Genomic DNA, 25,696 nt, shown 5'->3' with positions numbered 1-25,696 from the left:
TCTTTGGTAGGCCCATGCATCTGGCCACCATACACTCTCTTAAACTCAATTAAGTTGCCTTATGAAAGAACACATCAAACAATATTTTCTGATGCAATCGATAAGATATAATTTGCCAATCTAGATGGCACAAAATCCTGTACACACCCATCCCTTGAGAATAGTCATAACAACCTGTAATATGTACAGAGAGGCATCTAAACATCTACTGCCATGTTCTCTGTGCTCTCACATTCTCACTCTGGCTTCCACTGCCTCTCTAAAACTTTTCTCCCACCCATCCTTCCTTCTTTTCCAATGACAGGCCTGGTTCTATCCTGTACCTCCCTTCACCTTAATAATGGCATCAATCTACTCTTTTACCCTTTTAATTAAAAAAAAAAAAACAGAAAATTTTTCTCAAATATAAGTTGAGCACAACTATTATCATTCCGTAATTTAAAAGTATAAGATGTACCTAACACCCAGCCCAACTTTTATCAGTTAAACAGAACATTTAGTTATATATTTTAGCTTTTAAAAGGCTTAAAATCTGTTATATCCTGGCTAGCTTATGTATTATCTGATAACTAGCTAATTAAAATATGTATTCTCAAAGTTAAATAGTCTGAGTGGGTTATAAGATTATACTAAGTTTTCAACCCCGCCAGTAATCTGAGAAGTAGCCATATATCTGTAAATATAGGAAGCCTAGCATGGCTTCTGGAACTGAGACAGGTTATAGAGACAATTTTCTATTTGCACAGTCCCCTGTGAGCAACACGTTAGAGCAAGTCTTCAGGCTTCTGGCCTAGGATCATCAGACAGACTTTTGAAACACTGAATTTTGAAGGGCTGATCATTCTGGCTTGGCAGAAATTTTCAGCCAACTTATTCTGCAATGTTTCCTTTTCTGGACAGTAATTAGTCTGTAGAAGCATTGGAGCAATTTTTGCATAGTGCCTGTCTGCCACAATAAATCACCTCATGTGAAGGTGGAGATTTTCAATTTCTTCTTTGAATATATCAAAGGGGAGCTGGTGGGAGTGGACATGTCTCAATAAAAGTTAAAGAACATTAAATGTCATATTTTGTGGACTTCTGGTGTTTTTTAGAAACCATCTAACTATATAAATAATCTGGTCTGTTGTCGATTAATTATCTTACTAAATTATCTTAAAGCATTCTAACAATAAACTTAGAGACATGAATTTGTTATTTGGCCTTAAACTCACATGCTTAATCATCTCAGCTTCATTTTTTAATAGCAGAAAAGGACTGGGTATAAGCCATCTATGCTGAAATGTGTTGTATAGGCACAATACGTGTACATCAAAGTAACAATATTAATTTTAAATCAGTGAGAAATTTATATTAAAGAAAATCTTAAAATCTAAATTTGTATCAAATACATTCTGTGCCAATGTAAAAGATCATAATTTTAGTTTAGTGATAAATATAAAAGTAATTATGTACAGCTTGAAGAAACCATTGAAGAGTTTTTGCTCCAATTCCCTGGACTTTGGGGGACTAAAAGTAGTCATTCTGAGGTTGTTTTTCTGAGGAATTTAGAAATGCTTATAATTTAACAGGGAGGAATTAGCTCAAACTGATTATACATAATCTCAGTCGGTGGAAAATCTTGTATTTATTACTAAGCTAAAGTTATTATCTTTTACATTTGAAAGTATATTATAATACATTACATTCTCTCCCATGATCTCTTACGATGATCTCTTAAACAGTGAAGAAAATTTGTGGATCTTTTAAACTCATCTGTTATTTCTAGCTATATGTTTATAAGCTGTTTAGAATTCGTCTATAGAGATATTCTATCTTCTGTTAATTAAGTAAACATTTGTTCTTTCATATTTTTCTTTATTTTTTATATAAAGAAATATACTTGCATGCACTCTACATTCTCTTTACCAAATCTCACCAGATTTCTTATAATACATCTCCTGACACCATGTCTTCATCTGTTTACCTTTTAGATCTCATCAAAGAATCAGAATCTAGTGTCACTCGTGAAGGGAATCTATTGAAGCACAAGAAAATTACCAAGGCAATAACCCCCCCCCAAAATGAATGATTCTTCATTCACCAGTAGCCATCAAATGCCAAAAGCCCCTCAATATGGCATTGGCAAGGGTTGGTCACCCCATCTAAGCCCTGACTCTAGCTGGCTTGATCATGTGAAAGTATTGTGTTAACACAGGTGCTGTGGGTTCATGAGTGTGATAACCATGAGCTGTCCAGAGGACATTCTCTATACTGAACAGCTATCACAATTTTCTTGATACGATAGAGATCAATTCAATGTTCATTGGAAGAAGGCAGGAACATACCCATCTAATTATGATGGAGATGTTATTAAAAATTTTAGTTTCTAAATGCCATTTATTTATGTAAAATTCCAGAAAATTTTATTTCTGTTTATGATCTGAAACATCTTCCTTTCATTCATAACGAACACAATGATAGTTCTAACTTTTGAAATGACATTATAATATAATGTATATGTATCAAACTTTTCTAAATTTGTGTGCATGTATCCCATTTTTAAGTGTATTAATTTTTTTCTTAATGTTTTCTAGCTGTATTAATATGATCATAAGATTTTCAAGTAAAATAACTTATGCATTATTATACTAACACAAGTCTTAATTTTATATCTCAAATATTATTTTCTATTGCATACATACATGAATTTTAGTTGTCAACATTTGCTTGATCAATTAGTTCCTTGTTTACAAAATTGTAAAATTATACTTTTGTGTTGAAACTAACTTTTGTAAAGTTTGCATACATAATTTTCATATTTGTTCAGTTGATATCACATGATTCATAAAATTCTTTCTCTTCAAATAACTACAACATAAATTTTTATTAGTTTAATGAACAAAGACTATTAAATCAGAAGAGCTGAAATGGTTTGCAAACCCATAGGAAGAACAACAATATCAACCAACTAGACTTACCAGTGCTCCCAGGGATTAAACTACTAACCAAATAGTGCTCATGCAAAAGCCTATTGCTTCAGTTGCATATGGAGCAGAGGATAGCATTGTCTGGCGTCATTAGGAGGAGAAGCCCTTGGTCCTATGAATGTTCCTTTCTCCAGTGCGGGGGCAGGGGGGAATGGTATGCTACTGAGGTGCAAGTGGGTGGATGGGAGGAAAAGCATCCTCATGGAAGCAGGGGGTGGGTTGTGGGAGAGTGGGTAACTCGGCAAGGGAATAACATTTGCAATGTAAATATATAAAATATGAAGGTAAAAAATGTTACCATTGCTCTTAATAACCCTATATAAGTTTTTAAAATCCACTTGCCAAAATTCTTACTAAGTCTGTTTTGTGTTCACGCATGGACTATGATGGATTAAAACCATATCTGGGAATATCTTCTCATTATTAGACATAACAACTGAATATGTGATTATTTATATCCATTTTTTGTTCAAGAAGAATCCGATGACAAAGAAAATTTCCTCTTTTTGATTAGCATGGAAATTATATTCAAAATAAGCTAATAAAATAAAGGATACCTGAGTGTATACACATTCACATACATATTCATATACATGAATATGTATGTGTATGTATGTATACATGATGTAGGCCTCCTTCACAGGGCATCTAGGCCTTAACAGTTCCCTCAGGCCTACACATTGCATCTAGGCCTTCTTGTTTTCCCTAGACCTTTAACAGCCAGCAGGTTTGCCCTCTGAGCCATCAGTCTACAGAGGAATTCATAGAGAAACCCTGTCTGAAAAACTAGGGGAGGGAGACAAACGGATTAACAGATTGATCACTTTCTCTCTCTCTCTCTCTCTCTCTCTCTCTCTCTCTCTCTCTCTCTCTCTCTCTCTCTCTGTGTGTGTGTGTGTGTGTGAGTGTGTGTGTGTGTGTGTGTGTGTGTGTGTGTGTGTGTGTGTGTGTATATTCAACTGAGGAGGCACTGGCAAATGAATGTTTGCCCCTCCTCTGTAAGCCAGGCCACCCCAATACTGCCTTTCCTTTTCCTTAGTTTGTTTGGTTTATTCCCAGTTAATTGTATCTATTTCTTTAATTTCCTCTTCATTTCTTTAGTTGAGTCAGGGGTCTTTGCACATAAGCCCTGGAAATCAGTAGTTGGATCAGGTCTGCAGCCTGCTCACAGGGTTCTACCCACCTCCACCACTCAAGTGATGCAATTAAAGACATGCAGCACCACACCTGGCTTCTTTTCACTGTACATTTACTTTCGTTGCAAGGTTCATTCAGCTCTGAGAGAGGAGGGAGGGAAGGAGGGAAGAGAGACAGAGAGTGACAGAGAAACAGTGACAGAAAGGGAAAATTGTAGGTTATTGTTCCATCGCTTCGATCACTGTCTGTTGTTAGCCATCTTGGCAACCATGCCCCGAAACCCTACCTTGGGTAAGATCAAGCATAATGGCAGCAACCATATAATTCCTGCTTAGTTGCACTGAACACCCCAGTCATCACTACCTGTGGAGAATTGTAAGGGGACTCCTCTGATCTAGAGAGTAGTATCCTTGAATGAAATGAGAAGCACAACAAGCATTATTTGTTTTGAAATATATGATGTGGAAAGAATTATATGTGTGGATTTACAGATTGAAAGACAGAGAGACAGACAGACAGGTCGGACAAGACAGAACAGGACAGGACAGAACAGGACCAGACAGGAGAAAAAAACAAGAACACCAAGAAAAACTCAAAATGGAAGTCCGGTTCCAAATAGTCTCTGTCTGCACTGTCGCTCTAGTGTTGGTGGTCCAGCTTATAAAAGCTTATACATGGATGATTTTGGGAAATGCTGCTGGGTGTTCGGTTCAGGTCAAAGATTATTGCGGGTAACTAGACAACAAAGAAAGCAGTTAGACTGACTTCTACAGTGTTTGGTTTCTGACTGTGTTATCGCACAGAAGAACCTAACATAATATATAATGAATTCCAGCAGTAACAGCAGAAACAACCAGTGAGAAAGTGACCTTATAATATTAGTAACTGCAACAAAATGGCAGACTAGCTAGGTAACAGTTACCTAGTCATTAACTAATCTGACATAGGCCTTCTTCACACTGCATCTAGATAGGCCTTCCTATCTTCCTCTCCAGTGCTGAGACCAAAGTGAGATCAAAGTCATACATCACCATGGGTGCCTTCTTTTTCATTTTTTTCTTTCATCCTAGGAAGTGTGTGTGTGTGTGTGTGTGTGTGTGTGTGTGTGTGTAGAGAGAGAGAGAGAGAGAGAGGGAGAAGGAGAGGGAGAGGGGCAGAGGGAGGGAGAGAGAGAGAGTGCTCTAGAGAGAGAGAGCTCTTGATAGAGAGAGAGAGAGAGAGAGAGAGAGAGAGAGAGAGAGAGGTTTAAAATCAGCACTCAAGACTTTTTTCTTCCTATCCCTGTCGCTGCCAGCACTGACACTGTACCGAGAATCCGGCAAAAGCCTACGGGATGAAAGAAACATGCACACATACACAGGTTATCGTGTCAAGCCAGGAGAGGAAGAGAGAGAGAGAGAGAGAGAGAGAGAGAGAGAGAGAGAGAGAGAGGAAGAGTTGAAGAGCGGAAGGAAGAGTGAGAGTGAGGAGAAGAGTGAGAGTCTCCTGTAGCTTTATTCACCACTTATATACCCAAGTCTACAGGTAGAAAATAACTGGGAACCACAGTGGGAAACCCTGGCTCCTGACTACCTGGCTTATGACTTCTGTAACAAAAGGACTAGGAGACCTGAATTAATTAGGGAGAAATCCGAGAAGACCAGCCTAAATCTCAAGGATAAAGGCTGAGGAAGCAAAAGGCAGAAGTAAATTGACCACCACCCAGGTGTGGTCTGGGTGTGTCAGTTCCACATGCATCAGCCAGGCTCAGCAGAGGTCATGCAGTGGAGACACTGGGTGTTTACTACTTGGTCTTTCCTTCCTGTCCCTTAAATACATGGGAGAGGCCTCTGTCCAACAATCCCACAACTTCTTAACTGTAGCCATGCAGTTACAAAGCGGCCAGGCCCAAATCCAATATGGCTCACTACATATCCCTATCCCTATCCCAATCCCCCAAAACCAGCAGTAAAGCCACCAGCACCAGAGACAGAGGAAGATGAAATCTCTAGTCTGAAAAACTAGAGGAGGGAGATAAACAGACCTCTCTCTCTCTCTCTCTCTCTCTCTCTCTCTCTCTCTCTCTCTCTCTCTCTCTCTCCCTCCCTCATAATTTGTTAAAGTGTTCCCTTTGTGCTGTGTGGATTCTACTTTATTAAGCAAGTTTCACATCGCACTAGCTCCAAAGAGGAGTCATCAGTCTCTTGGCATGCAGGCAGTTGTTGCCTGCTTTAAATATTTTTTGATCGTTTTGTTTGTTTGTTTGTATCAAAACCCAGGGCCTGCCTTTGATCAACAGATCCAAACCCAGTTCTCCAAGGGAAAAAATGGAGTCAAATCTGAAGTCACTGGCATTTAAGTCATCTGCCATTGACAGTCATAGGGGATGGGAATATCGCGCTTTCTCCAATGGAGATTCACCTGGGGATGCATCAACCACATATGAGGGCAGGCCTGGGGTAGAACGGGGTGGTGGATGGGGAGGAAGGATCTGGAAAGAGCTTTGTGTTGGGAAACTATGATCAGAATGTTGCACAGAAAACAAAATTTGTACTTTAAAAAAAAAAAAAAGATCCAGATATCTATCCAAAAAGGAAAGGGAAAAAAAAAAAACCCGACAGCAGAACTTTACTAACTGCAAATGTTCCATCTCCCTGTATCCAACCACTCCACTCCCAGAGAGGTAGATGACAGTTTGCACTTCTGTCCCAGTTGTGCTATCCAGGTTGATAAAAGGGGAACCACCTCTGTGGTTATGTTTTAAACACACGAAATAAAATAAAAGGAGTGGATAGACGTGCCTGGCATTTTAAGATGCTCAATTTCTTTGCAAGCTTCATTTTGTTTCATTCTTTTAAAGGTTTATTTATTTATTTTCATTTATATGAGAATACTAAAGCCCTTTTCATATACACATGGCAGTAGAGTACATGGGATATCCCTTTGCAGAGGGTTGTGAGCCACTATATGGTTTCTGTGGCATGGAACTCAGAACCTCTGGAAGAGCAGAGCAGAGAGTGCTCTTAACCTGGGAGCCATCTCTCCAGCCCTTCACATGCTTTATTTAACTAAACATTAAACATGAATCAGAAACGCCAAATCTTGTAAATATGGTCCAGATTCAGCCTTATTTAGAAATCCAAAGCTGGCAGGGTGAGGCTGGGATTTGAGAGTGAGCAAAGGGAGTCTTCCCCTTTCCCTGAGGGTGTGCTATCAATTCCATTACCATTTCCAAACAGCTGGGTGTGAGTCTAACTAAGGTTTTCTTCAGTCATTTGCCATGAGCCAGAGCACTGAAAGGACAGCAAGGGATCAGACATTCACTCTGAAGTCATCACTCACTGATTTCAGGCAGAAAACTTGCCCCACCTCCCCAAAAAGGCACTGCCTGGCTCAGCACTGAAGCAAGGAATGCTTGGGCAGAAGCAGTATTTCCCTGACAGACCTTCAGGGACATGCATATTCTCCAGCCCCACCCCACCCCCTCTTAGCTAGCTCCTGTCCACCCCTCCCCCTTCCCCCACCTACAGGGAGCAGGCCTCCTGTGTGTGTGTGTGTGTGTGTTGGGGGGTGGAGATGGAAATATCTTTGAGAGAGAGTTCGGGTCTCCCAAACAAATAAATAACTAGAAACTTCATTTATATCCTTTATATCATTGAGCATACAGTGGAAGAGGGAAAAGGAACAGGGAAACTAGGCCAACTGGTAGAGCTCCTTTCATTTTGTTTCAAAAAGGGAAAGTCAAAGAAACAACACTACCTGGTTTTCGTGAAAGGAACAGAATGGTAGAATTTGAAACATCGGCTCGCCACTTAATACTTTGGCTTTTAATAAAAGGGCCAACAGATCTACCTCCCATTTGGTAAAAAGAGAATAAAAACCCACAAAAACGTTCTGTCAGCCAACTTCCCTTTAAACCTCTGTTAAACAGGAAGACTGGTTTTTTTAAACATCATTTTAAATATTTAAATATGTATTTGTGTGTGTCTCTCTCTCTCTCTGTGTGTGTGTGTGTGTGTGTGTGTGTGTGTGTGTGTGTGTGTTTGTCTGTCTGTCTGTCAGTGTCTTCTGTATGGAGAGGATGTGCTGTAATACTTGGGGCAGGGTGGTCCAGGGCCCATGGGTGATTCCACACCGCCTCCCCAGTCACCTTCCCTGCAGGGCCTTCCCAGAGGTCCCATAGCCGGTTTTAGCGCAACACCAAGGTGGAAGGGCGCCCAGCGGCGGCCAGTCACTGACGGGGGGGCGGGGGGGGGCGGGCGATCACCCACCAAACCTAACCCTGGTCCCACCCGGGGGCCCCCACCATACCCCGCGCCCGCCTTCGGAGTACCCGCCGACCCCCCTGTTGGGAGGAGCGGGGGGGGGGGGACGGCGACAGCGGGATGCATGGAGGGGGAAGAAAGTCGCGCGGGTGGAGGGGTCGGGAGAAACAGGGAGCGGGAATGATCCACTGGGGTCACCGGCACAGGCGAACGCACGCCCCCAGGTTGAATCCTCTCGGCAGAGTGTGCTGACCCCACCCATTTACCTCTTAACTGGTTTCACGCCCACTTGAACTCTCTCTTCAAAGTTCTTTTCAACTTTTCCTTACTGTACTAGTTGCAGGTATTTAGCCTTAAATGGAGTTTACCACCTGCTTTGGGCTGCATTCCCAAGCAACCGGACTCTGGGAAGACCCGGGCCTGGCGCACCTGGGTCCGCTATGGGCCTCACAGTATCCACGGGCTGCGCCTCGATCCAAAGGACTTGGGCCCCCCCACGAGCGGCGCCAGGGAGTGGGTCTTCCATATGCCACATTTCCCATGCCACGGCACACAGCAGGGATTCGGCGATGGGCTCTTCCCTGTTCACTCGCCTTTACTGAGGGAATCCTAGTTAGTTTCTTTTCCTCCACTGACTAATATGCTTAAATTCAGCGGGTCGCCACGTCTGATCTGAGGTGGCGGTCGAGAGGGGAAAGAGGAAAGGAGGGGGCGTGCCCTGCCGCGGGCGGACGGACAGAGAAGACAGCGAGAGGGTGCTGGGGTCCCAGGCCAGGGCCTGCGACCTCTCTAAGGTAAGCAGACTCTTCTATTCAGAGAATACAGAGGAGCTACAGAGTTTTTTTTTCTTGGAACCATATTAATATCTGCATTTCTTTGTCTTATTACCCAAACCTCAAAGCTGTACTTTAGCATTACGTGTCAGAAAGGTAAAAGTAACATTTGAGATGTTCTAGAACAAGACAGAAAAAAACACAAGGACACATTCGTTCCTTGTATTCAGTTTTGAGGTTCTTGCTGTGTCAGTTTGTCTTGTTTAGCAAAATGAAGAGGTAATGATACCAATAAATGATTTCTTTCCCTTCTTGTCATCCACCTTCTTTATAAAGTGAGTATTTGTAAGAGAAATGTCTCCCCAGTTCCCTATTAAATTGTAAAGCATATATGATCTAGTGAGAGAAGCCAACTACAGAGTCTAAGACAGTGGAGCATCCCTTAACTAATTCTTTGGTGGAAGAAGGTGGTAATGGCAGAAAAGGTCCCTTTGAAACTCAGTAAATGAAATATCAGGGAGTAATTCCACAGTCACCTTGGTGTAATTCAGACTCCAACTCTCATCTAGGTCTGCTTTGGCTCCCACAGTGTTTATCTTCATTCATTGGCTGCCACTGTGATGCTACGCTACCCCACTCTGATGTCCTGGACACTCTCCTTTCTCTGTGGCCTCTGCCACCATGCCTGTCCCTAGTCACTCTCCTAAAATTCCAGTCCAGGCTGTTTCTCTCTCCCATAATTCAGGCTCTTGGGGCATAGTTTTTTGGCTCTGTCCTGACTGCAGCATCAAACATAATGTGGTTTAGTGGGTACCCAACCCCGATGAATTAATATTCAGATGGGTTAGTGAGTGGAGGCCAAAGCCAAACCAGACAACCAACAGGAGCCAAATACATACTGGAAAACCAACATAGTGGGTGCCGAAGGATGGAAGGGGTTCCGCAGGGAATCACAGTCCTCGACCCCCAGGAAGCAGTGCTTGCTGGTTAGGATTTTCTTGGTGCAGGGAAATATGGACACAGCATCAAAGCACTTAGTAGGAGTGGGGACCCTTAAACACTGTGTAGAGGGCTTAGTGGAGCTGAGCCTGGGAAGGGAGATTGAGTCAGAGCAGGTGTCCTGGAATGGCTTGTTTGGTAGAGTTCAGATGACTGTCTATTGCAGGGGATGAGCTGTTGGGTCTGGCTGGCTTCCACCATTAATCATTGCCCGACCTTAAGCAAGCCCCTGGGTCTCTTTCTTCATCTGCAATGTAAAGAGATTGAAAAGGAAAGGGAGTTTGGCTGTGAAATCAGTAAGGATGCCTTTTGATCAGCTGCTTCCTGACTGAGGGTTGCCTGAAGTAGGCAATGGGTGGATGCATAGATGGATGGATGCATGTCTTGCTGGATGCACAGATGTTGGATTCATGGATGGATGGATGGATGGATGGATGCATGGCTGGCTGGCTGGATGCATGCTGGATGGATGCATGCATAGATGGATGGATGCATGGCTTGCTGGATGCATGCTGGATGGATGCATAGATGGATGGATGCATGGATGTTGGATGCATGGATGGATAGATGGATGCATAGATGGATGCACGGCTTGCTGGATGCATGGATGGATGGATGCATGGATGGATGGATGCATAGACGGATGGATGCATGGGTGGGTGCATGCATGGATGCTAATATGATATATGGATGTGAAGCCGTTCAGACACAAAATAAAAACTGAGGGTATAGGAATGAGCACGTCAATTTTGTTCCTTGTCCAGAACTCTCAAAAGAGTTTGGACTGGAGAAGCTTACAACCTTACCACTTTGAAATACCTGTTTTAATGTAATTTGTTGAGAATTTCATACATTACTACAGTATATGTCAGTATATCCACTTCACCCCCTGTATTTGTTCTAATAATCCCTTGAATACAGCGAAGCCTACTCATGAGTGAGGGGCCACCACTGCAGGATGGGCCACTCACTAGGGACCATACCCCTGAAGAAAACCCTCCCCTAGCAGTTCTCAGGTGACAGAATCTTCTCAGCTGCAGGCAGGGGCTTCAGTGCCCTACCACATCCGTGTGGGATTGTTGAGTGGTTTGCTCTTCTGCTGGACACCAAATGCACTGAGTTTGTGAGTTCAACAACCATATCATGAGAACATGTCATTGTTTTGATCCAACTCCTTCCGACCTTTGGCTCTTAAACTCTTTCCACCTCTTTTCTTTCCAATATTCCCTGAGCCTTGAGGGAACTTGATACGGCGGGAACTTCTGTGGCTGACCTCTCCACAGAGAGTTCATTCTCAATACTCGGACTAGTTATGAATGTGTATTAACTACCATCCACTGTATGAAGATGCTCCCCCAATGACCACTGAGAGCTGTGTTAATCTATGAGCTTGTAACTGGTATAGTTTGATACTATATATCCATTTAAGAAAATAGTAGTTATGGTTCACTCCCAGGGCTTATGAGCCTCTCTGCCATGGTTTCCTGACCAGATTTTCAATGCCAGGCAAAAGTTTCCTCTTGTAGTGCAGACCTTGAATCCACCCAGAAAATGATTGGTGATCCTCATTACATTCCTGCCATTAATGGCACACCCATGAGTACATCTGGATGGGCTTTTGTTATGTAGCCCTGAGTATTCACAGTGGAATGAGAATAGTCTGCAAAGCATCTTGTAGCATCATAAAGGGTAGCTAGCAGGGGTGGAAGCTTCCTGCTAAGTACTGTGCAGGCAGGTCTGTGTGATTTCTTCAAGTTCTTTGACCTACGTGTGTGGTGTCATCAGCTATATGATCTTACCATCACATTCTGATGGGTAGCCCTGAGCAATGAGAATTGACAACTCTGGTATCATCTCTGTGACATCCTCGAACAACAACTTGAGAGCAAGGTGTCCTACATCTAGCTCTGGACTTTTTGAGAACTTGTAGCCAATGGAAGGAGAATTACCCACCTTGTAACGTTCGTTGTAAGTTGGCAAGTAGCTTTTCATATGGCTTTTGTATTTTAATGTTCGTGGACGTTTTACCTACTTGTATGTCTGTGTGAGGCTGTCAGAAGTCCTGCAACTGAAATTACAAGCAGGGGTGAGTTACCGTGGGCCAGTAGGTGATGGGAATTGAACCCAGGACCTCTGGAAGAGCAGCCTGTGCCCTTAACTGTCCATCTCTCTGGCCCTTCATATGGCTTTTTCAAATATCCTTAGTGTTAGTTAGTTCTTCTTCATCCTTTTAATGACTGCTTCAGACTTAATGCAATCCCCATCAAAATTCCAAGAGAATTCTTCATAGAGGTAGACAGAACAACTTGCAAATTTTCCGCAATAACAAAAAAAACCAGGGTAGCTAAAACTATCCTCAACAATAAAAAGACTTCCGGGGGAAATCACTATTCCTGAACTCAAGCAGTATTACAGAGCAATAGTGATAAAAACTGTATGGTATTGGTATAGAGACAGACAGATAGACCAGTGGAATAGAATTGGAGACCCAGAAATGAACCCACACACCTATGGTCACTTGAGTTTTGACAAAGGAGCCAAGGAAAAAAGATAGCATTTTTAGAAAATGGTGCTGGTTCAAATGGAGGTAAGCATGTAGAAGAATGTAGATCTATCCATTCTTATCACCCCGTACAAAGCTTAAGTCCAAGTGGATCAAGGACCTCCACATCAAACCAGATACACTCAAACTTATAGAAGAAGTGGGGAAAAACCTTGAACACATAGCCACTGGAGAAAACTTCCTGAACAAAACACCAATAGCTTATGCTCTAAGATCAAGAATTGACAAATGGGATCTCATAAATCTGCAAAGCTTCTATAAGGCAAAGGACACAGTTGTAAGGACAAAATGGCAACCTACAGATTGGGAAAAGATCTTTACTAATCCTACAGCCAATAGAAGGCTTATATCCAAAAAATACAAAGAACTCATGAAATTAGACTGCAGGGAGACAAATAGACGTATTAAATAATAGGGCTCAGAGCTAAACAAAGAATCCACAGCTGAGGAATGCTGAATGACTGAGAAACAACTAAAGAAATGTTCAACATCTTTAGTCACAAGGGAAATGCAAATCAAAACAACCCTGACATTCCACCTCACACCAGTGACTGACTAAGATCAAAAACTCAGGTGACAGCAGATACTGGCGAGAATGTGGAGAAAGAGGAACACTCCTCCATTGTCGGTGGGATTGCAGACTGGTACAACCATTCTGGAAATCAGTCTGGAGGTTCCTCATAATATTAGACATTGAACTACCTGTGGACCCAGCTATACCTCTCTTGGGCAGATACCCATAAGATACCCTAACATATAACAAAGACACATGCTCCACTCTGTTTAAAGCAGCCTTATTTATAATAGCCAGAAGCTGGAAAGAACCTAGATGCCCTTCAACAGTGGAATGGATACAAAAAAAGTGGTACATCTACACAATGGAATACTACTCAGCTATCAAAAACAATGACTTTATGAAATTCATAAGCAAATGGATGGAACTGGAAAATATCATCCTGAGTGAGGTTAGCCAATCACAGAAAAACACACATGGTATGCACTCATTGATAAGTAGATATTAGCCCAAATGCTTGAATTACCCTAGATGCACAGAACACAAGAAACCCAAGAAGGATGACCAAAATACGAATGCATCATTCTTTCTTAAAAGGGGAATAAGAATACCCGTGGGAGGGAATAGGGAGGCAAAATTTAGAACAGAGGCAGAAGGAACACCCATTCAGAGCCTGCCCCACATGTGGCCCATACATATACAGCCACCAAACTAGATAAGATGGATGAAGCAAAGAAGTGCAGGCTGACAGGAACCGGATGTAGATCTCTGCTGAGAGACACACCCAGAATACAGCAAATACATAGGCAAATGCCAGCAGCAAACCACTGAACTGAGAATGGGATCCCCATTGAAGGAATCTTAGAAAAGACTTAAAAAGCTTGAAGGGGCTTGAGATCCCATATGAACAACAATCCCAACCAACCAGAGCTTCCAGGGAGTAAGCCAGTACCCAAAGAGTATACATGGACTGACCCTGTGCTCCAACTGCATAGGTAGCAATGAATAGTCTAGTAAGAGCACCAGTGGAAGGGGAAGCCCTTGGTCCTGCCAAGGCTAAATCCCCAGTGAATGTGATTGTTGGGGGGAGGGTCATAATGAGGGGAGGATGGTTAGGGGAACACCCATATAGAAGGTGAGGGGGAGGGGTTAGGGGGATTTTGTCCTGGAAATTGGGACAGGGAATAACAATTGAAATGTAAATAAGAAATACCCAAGTTAAGAAAGATGGAGAAAAAGAAGCAAACTAATCAAAACAGTGTAATAAAACATGAAATTGTATTTGTAAGTGTGTTGGTATTTTAAAGTTATGTTTGTGGCAGGGAGCTGTACCTGCTGTTTATTGGAATGTCTTTTCTTGGTTGTAGGATGAGCACCTGGCTGTCTTGTTCCAGAAGCTGGAGGAACCATTTGTTCTGTTAAGCAGGAGGATGGGACAATGCAATATTTAGAGGAATTGCTCTCTATATTAATGGTTAGAGATGTTGAGAGCTTTTTACTGGTTTTGTGCCCAATTTTATCATGAACTTTTGAAGATTAAGAAAAAATTGTTTTAATCTTCAACTACTTATAGCCGGACTTATTTGCTTTTCTGCTGCTATAATGAAATACCATGACCAAGCCAGTTTATGGAAGAGGTTATTTTGGTTGGGCTTCCATGAGACCATCATGGCAGGGCGCTGAGAGATCACATGTTAAACCCCAAATATGAAGCAGAGAGAGTGAACAGGAATTGGGGCTAGTCAATATATAATAGCCTCAGAGCTAGCCCCTAGCAAGGTATAGCCTGTAAAGTCACCACCAGGGTTCAGACATTTGAGCCTATGGGAGATATTCTCATTCAAACCACCACATTTCCCTCCCAGGCTCCAAAGGCCATTGTTAAAATACTAAGTATATTTAATCCTACTTCAGAAGTCCCCATGGTCTCCCACAGTCTCGATAAAACCCTGTGAATTCGAAAAGTGAATTAATTTCAACATATAGTGGAAAAGATATATATTACTATTTCCTAAAAGGAGGAATGGGGGCATAGTCAGAAAACGCTGGACTAAGCAAGACTGATAAGGCAGCATGTAAACATCAAGTCCCCTAGGTCACACTTCCCACCTGTGGGTCATGACCCATTTACAGGGGCTCCCTAAGACCACCTGTAAACATATATTTAAATTATGATTCATGACAGTAGAAAAATTACAGTTATGAAGTAGCAACAAAGATAATTTTATGGTTGGGTTCACCACAACATAAGGAACTGTATTGAAGGGTCACAGCATTAGGAAGTTTGAGAACCAGGGCTCTAGCTTAATATCTGATATCAGAGGCTTAGGTGGCACCATCCCTCCATCTTTCTGCCTGTAAAATATATCTCTTCCAGGCTGGTTCTATCCCATGTAAGCAACTCTCCCTGGCAGAAATCACAGCTTTGGCGCTTCCAACACCTTGGACTCTGTACAAGTATCCCAGGCTTCACTTCATCTCTCAGGGTCTTCATACAGGGACTCAGGATTAGGGTTGGCCCTGAGGTCCTTTGGGGTGCATGCTTGTGATTTCCTAGAGAAAGATCTGTTTTTTCTTGCTTGAGAAAGGGTACATACATAGCAGAGAACATTTTTGGATTTGTCAAAGAAGGTCAGGAAAGGGCCATAATTGTCAGTCTAGAAAGGGTATCACCGAGTTACCCCTTTGTATTGGTTGCCTCTTCTACCAGCTCTATCTACTCTTCCTGGGTCTAGTCTCTGGAATGAATGAGTAGTTTGTCTTGTGGGTTGGTGAAGATATCTGGAAATTATAATTTTTATATAGTTTTAGCTATGAACTCCCTGTGTGAATGCTTATCTGCTGTGATGATTTGAATAGGAATGACCACCATAGGCTCATATGCTTGAATGCTTGTTGTATAAGGAGTGGCACTATCAGGAGGTGGGGCCTTGTTGGAGTATGTGTAGCCATGTTGGAGGAAGTGGGTCACTGGGAAAGTGGGCTGTGAGGTCTTTATATTCAAGCTATGACCAGTGTCGACACAGTCTCCTGCTCCTGCCTTCAGATGAAGATGTAGAACTCTTAGCTCCTTCTCCAGCACGATGCCTCCCTGAATGCTGCCGTGCTTCCCACCATGGCGATAATGGACTAAATTTCTGAGAGTGTAAGCCAGTCCAATGTCAGTTTTCCTTATCAAAGTTGACTCAGTAATGGTGTCTCTTCACAGCAATAAAACTGTAAGACACCTATTCACCTACAATATTTTGCCCAGTGATATTGTTCCATCTGTTTCTGGCCCCCAATTATTTATTTATTTAATTAATTTTATTTTCCTTTTTTTTATACCATATAATTTCTTTCTGAGTTTTCATTTACCCAATCTAGATTTATTCCATTCTGATCATTTTAGCGCTTGTCTTTCTTTATTGAGTATTACTACCCAAATTTTTCTTAATTTTGAGTCTTCTTGATGGTCATATTTGTGTATGTTTGCCCCCAATTGACAGCAAATTGCTGTCAATATGTGTGTCAGTGTCATTTTTTTTTTAACCCGTGCAGTTGACAGATACATATTTGTCATTTAAGATCTCTTCATATATTGTAGAACTAGAGTTTTAAAAAGGTTACTCATTGTCAGAGTCAGGATGTGCAGGGCCAGACATGCCTGAGGGAGAGCCAGAGATAGGACTTGCCAAACCAGCTATCAGCCCCAAGGACATTGACCATCTGTAGCCACCCCCTCCCCTTCCTTCACCCCCCTGAGTGAGATGAGCCACCCTACCTGCCTGCTGAGCTGCTAGAGAGCATGGACTCCTTGCTGATGTAATTTCGCGCCGAAAGTAACTGTGCACCATTTGAATTGACCAATCATGTGTAACCTCGAGAATGCCCCTAACCTCCCCTATATAAACCCCTGAGTTTGGAGACTCGGGGTCGATTCCTCTGTCTCCTGTGTGAGATATGTGTCCACCCGGGATCCCGCTAAGACCCGGGATCTCGTTAATAAAGCTACCTCGTGCTTTTACATCAAGAATGGCTACTCGTGATTCCTGGGGGTACCCCACCCCGCGATCGGAGCGAGAGATGCAGCTCCCCGTTTTGGGGTACGCTCTTTCAATATCACTGTGCTTGATTGCCTGGTTGTCTTCATAGTGGTTTAGATGAATTCACCTTGTTTCTCTGGGAACATGGCTAATTAATTAATTGATTAATTAATTAATTAACATGAGTACACTGTAGCTGTCTTCAGACACATCAGGATAGGGCATCAGATCCCATTACAGATGGTTGTGAGCCACCATGTGGTTGTTGGGAACTGAACTCAGGACCTCTTATCCACTGAGCTATCTCTCCTGCCCAGGTCCATGCCTCTTAGGGTATGTGCAATATTAGCACTTTTTAGTCCTTACTATAGTTCCTTGTTATATAGACATATGGTAGAGCTACATTTTCATTACAGTATTAACTGTACTGTTGTTGTCTCTGTGATGACTGAATCTAACTATTTTATTTATTCATTGAGTTAAAGTTAAATACTAATCAATCAAGATATTTGCTTAAAGAGAGCAGATCATACTGTTTATAATTACAAGTTTTGCTGGTAAAGTGTTACGTCAGAGTGGATCCTGGTACAGCTTTTAGAGTTAGCCTATAGAAAATGCAAAAATTTTCTTCAACATACCTTGGCAAATTTAATTTCTTAGACTTTGGTCATATATATTCAAGCTAAGAATGTTAAAAACAAAATCAATGCTTTTTATATTCACTACTTAAGAAACTCCTCAATTCTCGATAGCACCTTATGTGGGAAAAAGTGAAGGAGGAAAAGATTGCTGTGGTACTATTTTATTTCTTATATTTGGTCTGAAGTTTCTTTTATCTTTGTTTCCTTCTGGTGTTTGATTTAGGACATTAAGGTCCTTTCAGATTCTTTCACTAGTAGGGAGGGGCTGACTGTACAAAGACCCTTGGCTTTTGTGTTTTGAGCCCTTTAGGTCTTTTGACTGTCCTGTATAGCCTTCAGCCTGTGTATTGATCTTACACAGCCTGCAGTGTAAGCAGTTGAGGGAGCTGGTCTTGCTACCTGTGTTTAGAAGTGGAGGGATGTTAGAAATCAAAGTATGCATGGGAAGGGTGACTTGGGAGAGAGATGCCTAGATCAGCCCATTCTTATCTGTGAGAAAGCTTTGGAAAGATACCTGCTGTGTTTTCAGTTGCTAATTTTCAGTTGTGAAGGCCTCATCTCAGGCAACCTTGACTTCCTGTCCTTCTTTTTTTTCTCTCAGACTCAGGGAACCCCAACTATGTTGTGGGATTGGCGCCACCTTGTGTCCCAGCTCAGGACTGGTGTGGTACCTCTGGTTGCCTAGGTTTGCTTGGGACTTGGGAAGGGAGCCTCTCAGCTAGCTCTCTGTATACCCTTTAGACTCATGCTTAATTTCCACCCTGAAGCAGCTTTAGAGTGAAGCCCTAGTTGTTAATAATGAGTGGATGGGGGTGGATTTCCGTATCGGGTTACTTCGGTTCTAAGCCAGACATGGGTTTGTCAATTTGTTACTAAAATTTCCAACCCTAACAGCCCATGTAAAAGACACACAATCCAAATATTTTAATTATAAGTTATATGCCTACATTGGCCATATCTAATACAATACTAACTTATTTCCCAATTCTAAGACTCCTTACTACTTCTGGTTTCTCCCAGCCACATGATTCTGGTGTATAGTGGCTTCCTTCTCTCCTCTTCCTTCATTCTTTTTCTCCTTCTACCTGCCACCCCCTCCAGAGCCTCCAGTCCCACCTTTCCTATCCAGTACCCAATCATAGGCTCTAACCATTTATTGACCTATTAAAGTGGAGAGAAGGTTCACATAGCATCACCTAAGTACATGATGCTCTGCTTGTGGGGTGGGGGCAACCCCTCTTGAGGAACCAATATGAATAATAATATACAAGCAGCATCAAGCCAAACCACTACAGTTTACTCGTAAGATCTCAGTTTTTAGTACAAAATCCAATAATGTTAGTTGTTTAAATGTGTGTCTTACCATATTTCTTACACAGCTATTTTCCAAATGTGGGTTTGTCTGGTGTTCTGTACCAGCATAGAGTATTCATAGTTAACAGTGTATTTTCTTGCCACCAATACATGAATTTTTGTTGGATATGCTAAAGAGTCATAATGGTTTTACAAAGAAAAGCTAATTGTCAGAATTTTGTTTTGTTTTACAGTCAGGGTTTTCTGTATAGCCCTGGCTGTCCTGGAACTCACCTTGTAGACCAGGCTGCCTTCAGACTTACAGAGATGTGCCTGCCCTCTGTCTCTTAATGCTAGGGTTTAAGTCCTGTGCCCAGCTTGATATTTTTATTTGTCATTCTCTCTCTCCCTCTCTCTCTTTTTTTTTTTTTTTTTTTTTTTTTTTTTTGCCCCTGTCAATGGATTTTATTTGGTCACAGGGTCACAGGCCAGGTATGGCCCCAGCCTTATTTGACCTTCTTCTTTGGGGCTCAGGTTGTTGGAGTGGCCGAACTTCTTGTAGCAGTTGACTACACTGTGTGCAGGCATGAGTAGCACTTGTGGCAGATCATCTTGTCACAATTGTAATTCTGGACAAGGTGACAAAGGGATGACTCGATGATGCCACTGTGCAGACACAGCACCAGGTGCAAGGTGGACTCTTTCTAGATGTTGTAGTTGGACAGGTTGTGGCCATCCTCCAAATGTTTGCCAGCAAATATCAGCTCTGCTGGTCGGTGGGATGCCTTCCCTGTCTTGGATCATTATTGATGGTGTCACTGGGCTCAATCTCAAGAGTAATGGTCTTGCCCATTAGGGTTTTCATGAAGATCTGCATGTTGGTATCTGCTACTTGGCCACCTTGTTGAAGAGAAAGAGTGGTTTGGGGTTTTTGGGATTTTTTGTTTGTTTGTTTTGTTTTTTCTTTTTTTCTTTCTTTTTTTTTTTTTTTTTGGTTCTTTTTTTCGGAGCTGGGGACCGAACCCCGTGCCTTGTGCTTCCTAGGTAAGCGCTCTACCACTGAGCTAAATCCCCAGCCCCTTGTTTTTTCTTTTTAATACTTAGATCATTTTGTTGACTTCTCGGTGTTTGTTGAGGGCTGGTATAATTTGCATTTTAAATATATTTACCTGGATCTTCACTGCTTGCTCTCTCCTTTATCTTACCAGGCAGGTGTCCTTTTTTTTGGGACTGAATAGACTTTTTTTTTTTAATGGTTTCTAGTCTGTGTTCTTTCACTGCCCTTTTATGAGTCAGTTTTTCACAGAGTTGGCTGTCACAGTGCAGGAAAGATTCGGCCAGAGCTTGAAACAAGGAGAAATGGGTGGCAGTTTTAGGACCTGTACTATCATATTTTGGAACACCAGGGGGATTATTAGAAGTAATATTATTATAAAGTAATGTTAATCTAATAGTTGGGTTATAATAATCCTTATTAACAATCTTTGGTTATTCTAAGTCAGTAATTTTCCTTATGAGATAATATTTACTTTCATCTCCATAAATATAATAGTCATGCGGCAGAACTAGTAACAGCTAATGATGAAAGAACAATTCCCTGTGTGTATAGACTTTGGTTTTTTTTTTTTTTTGTTTTTTTTTTGTGAACTACTTTTTGAAATATGTTGAATTATAACAGCAGTATTGTTGGTATCAGGAATTGCCTTGAGCAGCGACACCATTTGGTAACTGTTGACATGGCAACAGCCCTACTTCCCAGTATTCCTTTGGTCCAAATCCCAACTCCTTGTGGGAATAGTTATGTCATATACCAAATGAAAGGCAGACTTCTTCTGCCCTCATGCTCTCTCTTCTCTTCATTCTTTTCTCTTCTTTCTCTTGCCCCTTTCCCTTGACTTGTTCTCCCATTAAATTTCACCAAGTGGAACTGTGTTAGTTTTGTGTGCTCTATTTGGATGGGTGTGGTGGGTATTTTATTACAACGAGATTTTAATAACAACAAGTATGATAATTTAAGAGCTTGGAAATCAGACTGACTGGAAATAAATTCCAATTTGGGCACGTACCAGGTGTTGAACTTATATTACTAATATACAAGTTGTGGGTGATAGTAATTTTTCCCTATAGTGTTGTGAGAATTAATCTAACTCCTTGTAAACTTCTTGTGTTTTATTACTTATCAACAACATTGGGTAGTAGTAGCCATTGTAATTGTTTCATTAAGTAAAATTTGTAGAGTTGTGCAGAATGGAGTTTATCAAAGCTAAATAGGGGAAACTACACATAACTAAATTGTATAATCAGATTTATCTTATAAAATTATAATCTTAAAGGAAGAAGGTTAGAATGTAGAATAGGAAATAATGCTATGCTATTGTTAGAAGTGATTGAACATTCTATCAGAAAACTGAAGAAATGGAAATTCATCGATTAAGGTGGAGTTCAGTCCATAATATATTCTATATTATGTTAACATTATTCTTAAATGTGATTTTTTAAAATTGACTAACTATGTTTTTAATGAGAAGAATTAGTTTGGGTTTGAATGCTCTTTTTTTCCATTTAGGCAATATGTCAGTATTGAGGGCACCCAGACATCAGAGCTCTGGAAGGCATGTTGATACTGTTTTCTTCTTTGTCTCCTGGGTGTAAGAAGTATAGCAGATCTTAAAGATCTGTATTCTTGTTTGTTTAAAAAAATTGACACATGAGAGAGAGAGAGAGAGAGTGAGTGTCTGTGTGTCTGTGTGTCTGTGTGTGTATCTGAAATGATAACAATATATTCTTTGGAAAGTATTTTGTTCTTTCTCAATTAAATTTATTCATTTGTTCAAATTGGCTACCCTTTATTATCACAGGTATAGGAAAATTAGAATAGTACTGCTTTAGTGTACGTTGAAATATACAGAGAAGAGTATCTTAAATTGAGGACTCCGTTATCTCACATAGATGAGAGTTTCTGGATATTTTCTATATCTTTTTATTGCACATTAAGGGGAATTTGCTGCTATACTGTGTCTTCAGACTTTCTCTTCTGTTCAAATAACTCCTCCCTTAATGTAGGTAAACATACTAACTTCTGGGTTTTGGATAATTCTGTATCATTGAGTTGAGTCAACTGGGCAGTCTGCTTTGCAAATGAAATTTCAGGTTTATGTGTGTACTACTTACTGGTATTAGAAGCATTTATTTAGCATTTTTCTTTAGTTCTTTCTGGACAAGATAGCTACATTTGCAGTTTCATTTGAAAGTCAGTTTTTCTCTTATGTGAAAATACTAGAAAATTCTAGATTACCAGCAAGACTTTATTTTGTTCTGGATAGTTTGGACTCAGCTCTGAAAGGGATTTTTTTGAATGTAAAGGAATTGATTTTAGGCTAGGGACACTTACCTTCTGGTCTATTGTTCTTTTGTCTGGCTTATGTAGTGAGGCAGGAGAGCTTGTGTGTTCTATGTTTCTTTGTTCTGAGCAACCTGCTCTCAAAATCTATTTATACCTACTTATACCAGAATTACAAAAGTCTGATTGTAGTTTTTTGTCTCATTTTCTTCTCCTACAATCTGAACCTGGTATCCGAGTTGCCTGTTTTTCATTGTAAGAAACCAAAGGCCACAGAAAACTGACTCTGCTGCTGTTAGATTGAGTCAGTTCATCAAAGCCATGTTTGGTGGAGCAAGCTTTTAATCCTAGCAGGTGAACTTCTATGAGTTCCCGGCCAGGCTGGTGTACATAGAACACCTTTTCATCCTGATACTAACACCCAGCTGGAGTGGCATTATTACCAGAATAAACTGAAAGGAAAAGCCGGTGCACATAAGTTCTTTAAAGCAATAGTCCTCCCATGAATGGTCTCTGAATGTTGGTGTTGGTGTTGGTGCATTAGAAGTAAAAGTAGAATTGGAATAATTAGCACTTTGAAGGCTTTAAGAATGCTAGTGACTGTAGAGAGAGTATCTTGTGTATTTGTATGGATATATCACCTTTCAGTTAAAAAAAATTATGGCCTATAGGAAAGGGTAGAATAGAAGGTGGGACATCCAGGAGGCAGAAAGAATTCTGGGATAGAGCCAGGTTGGAGAGATTTGCCCTGGAAAACGTGACCAGACAGACTCGTGGTTCCTGAGCACAGGTAATGAGCCACATGGCGGAATGTAGATTTGAGTAAGTGGGTTAGAATTTGTCAGAGAAGAGTCTAGCTCTATGGCCAAGGTATTTGTTAATATATTTTGAGTCTCTGTCTTATTTCTGGGAGCATGGGGCTTGGAGGAAGAACCGGGTCCAAACTTCTACAAGTGACAACATGAATCGAAACAAAATCGAAATCTGAGCAATGACCAGTGTATAGTTTTGGTTACTGGAACTGGAGGATGATGTTCACCTGGAACTCAATCCCAATTTAGGTTGGGAGTGAAAGCATGATTTTTTCATATTAACTAGATGAGCTATTAGCGATGTGGCTTATGTCACCATGCAGACACTAAAGTTTAGGTTCTTCAGTATTTTTTAGAACTTAAAAGCAGACACCATGGTACCTAATCTCGGCTTTCAGGAGATGACACCAAGAGAACAGAACTTTCAAGGGAAGGCTACAGAGCAGGGAACCCCAGCGCAAGGAAAGACACAAGCACTATGGTAACCAGAGTCTAAATGCCTCATTTGACTGAGCTGGTTTCTTAGAAAAAATATTTCCGTAACTCTGTTGGAAAATTAGTCTCTTTACAATCACAAGATCTTCATTTGTTTTACTACCCTGCATTACAGTTCCAAAGAAATTGGCAAGTCTTTCCCATTGGTTTCCTTGTAGAATAAATTATAAAACCACAAATATTAAAAAAAAAATCATTGTTTTAGAAACACATTAACGAGAAGAAAGACATATAACAGAGTAGAAAGGATCTAGATTTTGGTTTTATCCCAGTTACTTCTGTTTCCTGTTTTGTCAGATTTAAAAAAAACAATGGTTATTTTAGAAACGACCCTGTTGAGGAAAAACAGAATCTGGCCATCTGGATTTCTTTTCTGGAATTAGTCTTTCTTGGTTGCCATCATCTGCTTACACGGTCCACCAGGAAGGGTGATTGTAGACACATATTTATAATTTATATGTGTATCAGTTTTTCAAGTTTTCTAGGGCTCTTATTAGCTGTTAAATGTTATCGGAAAATTTTGAGATTAGTGATTTGTGTCAGTAGATCTTGGGATAACTTCCTGAGCTATTTGAGTCTTTTTTTGATTGCTTGTGGTCAGTTTCTTCAGCATACTTGTGTACCATGTTGCTTTTCCTTTCTGAATTTCCTACTTCGTATTATTAAACAGATAGAAATTTAAGTTCTAGAAAGCAAGGGACGTGTAACTGAAGGAAGTACACAGTACGTGTCCCATGCTGAACACTAAGAAAATACTTAGTGAACATCTGTCAAAATGAGGGGAAAAAAAACTGTTGTGCATGTTTGTTGGTGTTTCTAAGTTCCTTTGTTGCTCAGTCTGGTGGGTAGACTCCAAGTCAGCTGCTTGTTTTAGTAGTCTGCATCTAGATTTTGACCTGGGTAGGTGCTTGTTCTTTGAAAATAGCAGGAAACTAATCTTCTTTTGTCTTGCTTTCCATCACTGGCTGGCCAAGCATGGTTTTGCAGCAGAATATTTTCTTTGCTTACTTAATTAGCTTCATCTTATTAGCCACTGGAGTTTTAAAATATTTAACATCCTTTTATAATTCATATCTTTTTCATTTCTTTTGGATGGGCCACCGGAAGTCAAATACTAGAGGAAATGTTTAAGTTCCACAAAATGAAATATTCCTTTCCTTTAAAAAAGTGGTCATAATACTTTGATACTATATTCTTGTTTTAACTTCATGACATTCATTTTTGTATCTTAAGGTCTTTGACCCATTTGGAGCCTGTAAAAGTATTTGATAGATATAAAATGACTAGATTGTCTTTTACTAAATTTACAGCCAAACCTGTGCCTAAAACTCCTTTTCCAATGCCTTTCTTCTACTTTTTTTCCAATACCACATTCTCCGTGAGTCATTATTAGACATCGCACAAAAATTAAATGTACAAAGAGTCATTTTAGAAATTAGTATCTTTGACTTCTACACATTAGCTCTATAAAAATCAGGTCTAATATTGACTTGTATTGTTAGATGAAGCATCTTTCGTGTTTTTTGGAAACTGATTTCTTGTTCCTTATACTAAGAAATTAGGTCAATGTAACCAGAGCATTTGATCCATCTGTGACTTCCTTTGTGTGCTGTTTCCTGAATCATCTCTTTGATGATTCCGTTTAGACCTATTTAATCTCTGCACATGTTTGGGGCCTTTTACAAACCCTTCCTGGATTCCCAGGATGTAGATGTTTTCTACCCTGTTAGCAACTTTACTTTTCATTCTACAAGAGCAACAATTTAAATTCTATTAGTCACATTCTGACTCTCAGTGATTACTCTTTCACAATTTTGTGTCTTGGTCTCTGATTTCTCCAACTATTCCTCCACATCCTTTCTCCATGTGCTTGTCTAGTTTGCCCTCCACT

General features: G+C 40.8%; 1 pseudogene; it reads right to left on the bottom strand.

Annotated features, from left to right (window-relative positions):
• LOC148006206 (polyubiquitin-C-like) overlaps positions 1–25,696 on the bottom strand; it is a 1,402,189-nt pseudogene that overhangs the window by 350,379 nt on the left and 1,026,114 nt on the right.

Source organism: Rattus norvegicus, chromosome 4 (assembly GCF_021556685.1).
Source record: "Rattus norvegicus strain SHRSP/BbbUtx chromosome 4, alternate assembly SHRSP_T2T, whole genome shotgun sequence".
Classification (NCBI taxonomy): Eukaryota; Metazoa; Chordata; class Mammalia; order Rodentia; family Muridae; genus Rattus; species Rattus norvegicus.
This window is presented reverse-complemented; position numbering and strand designations above follow the sequence as displayed.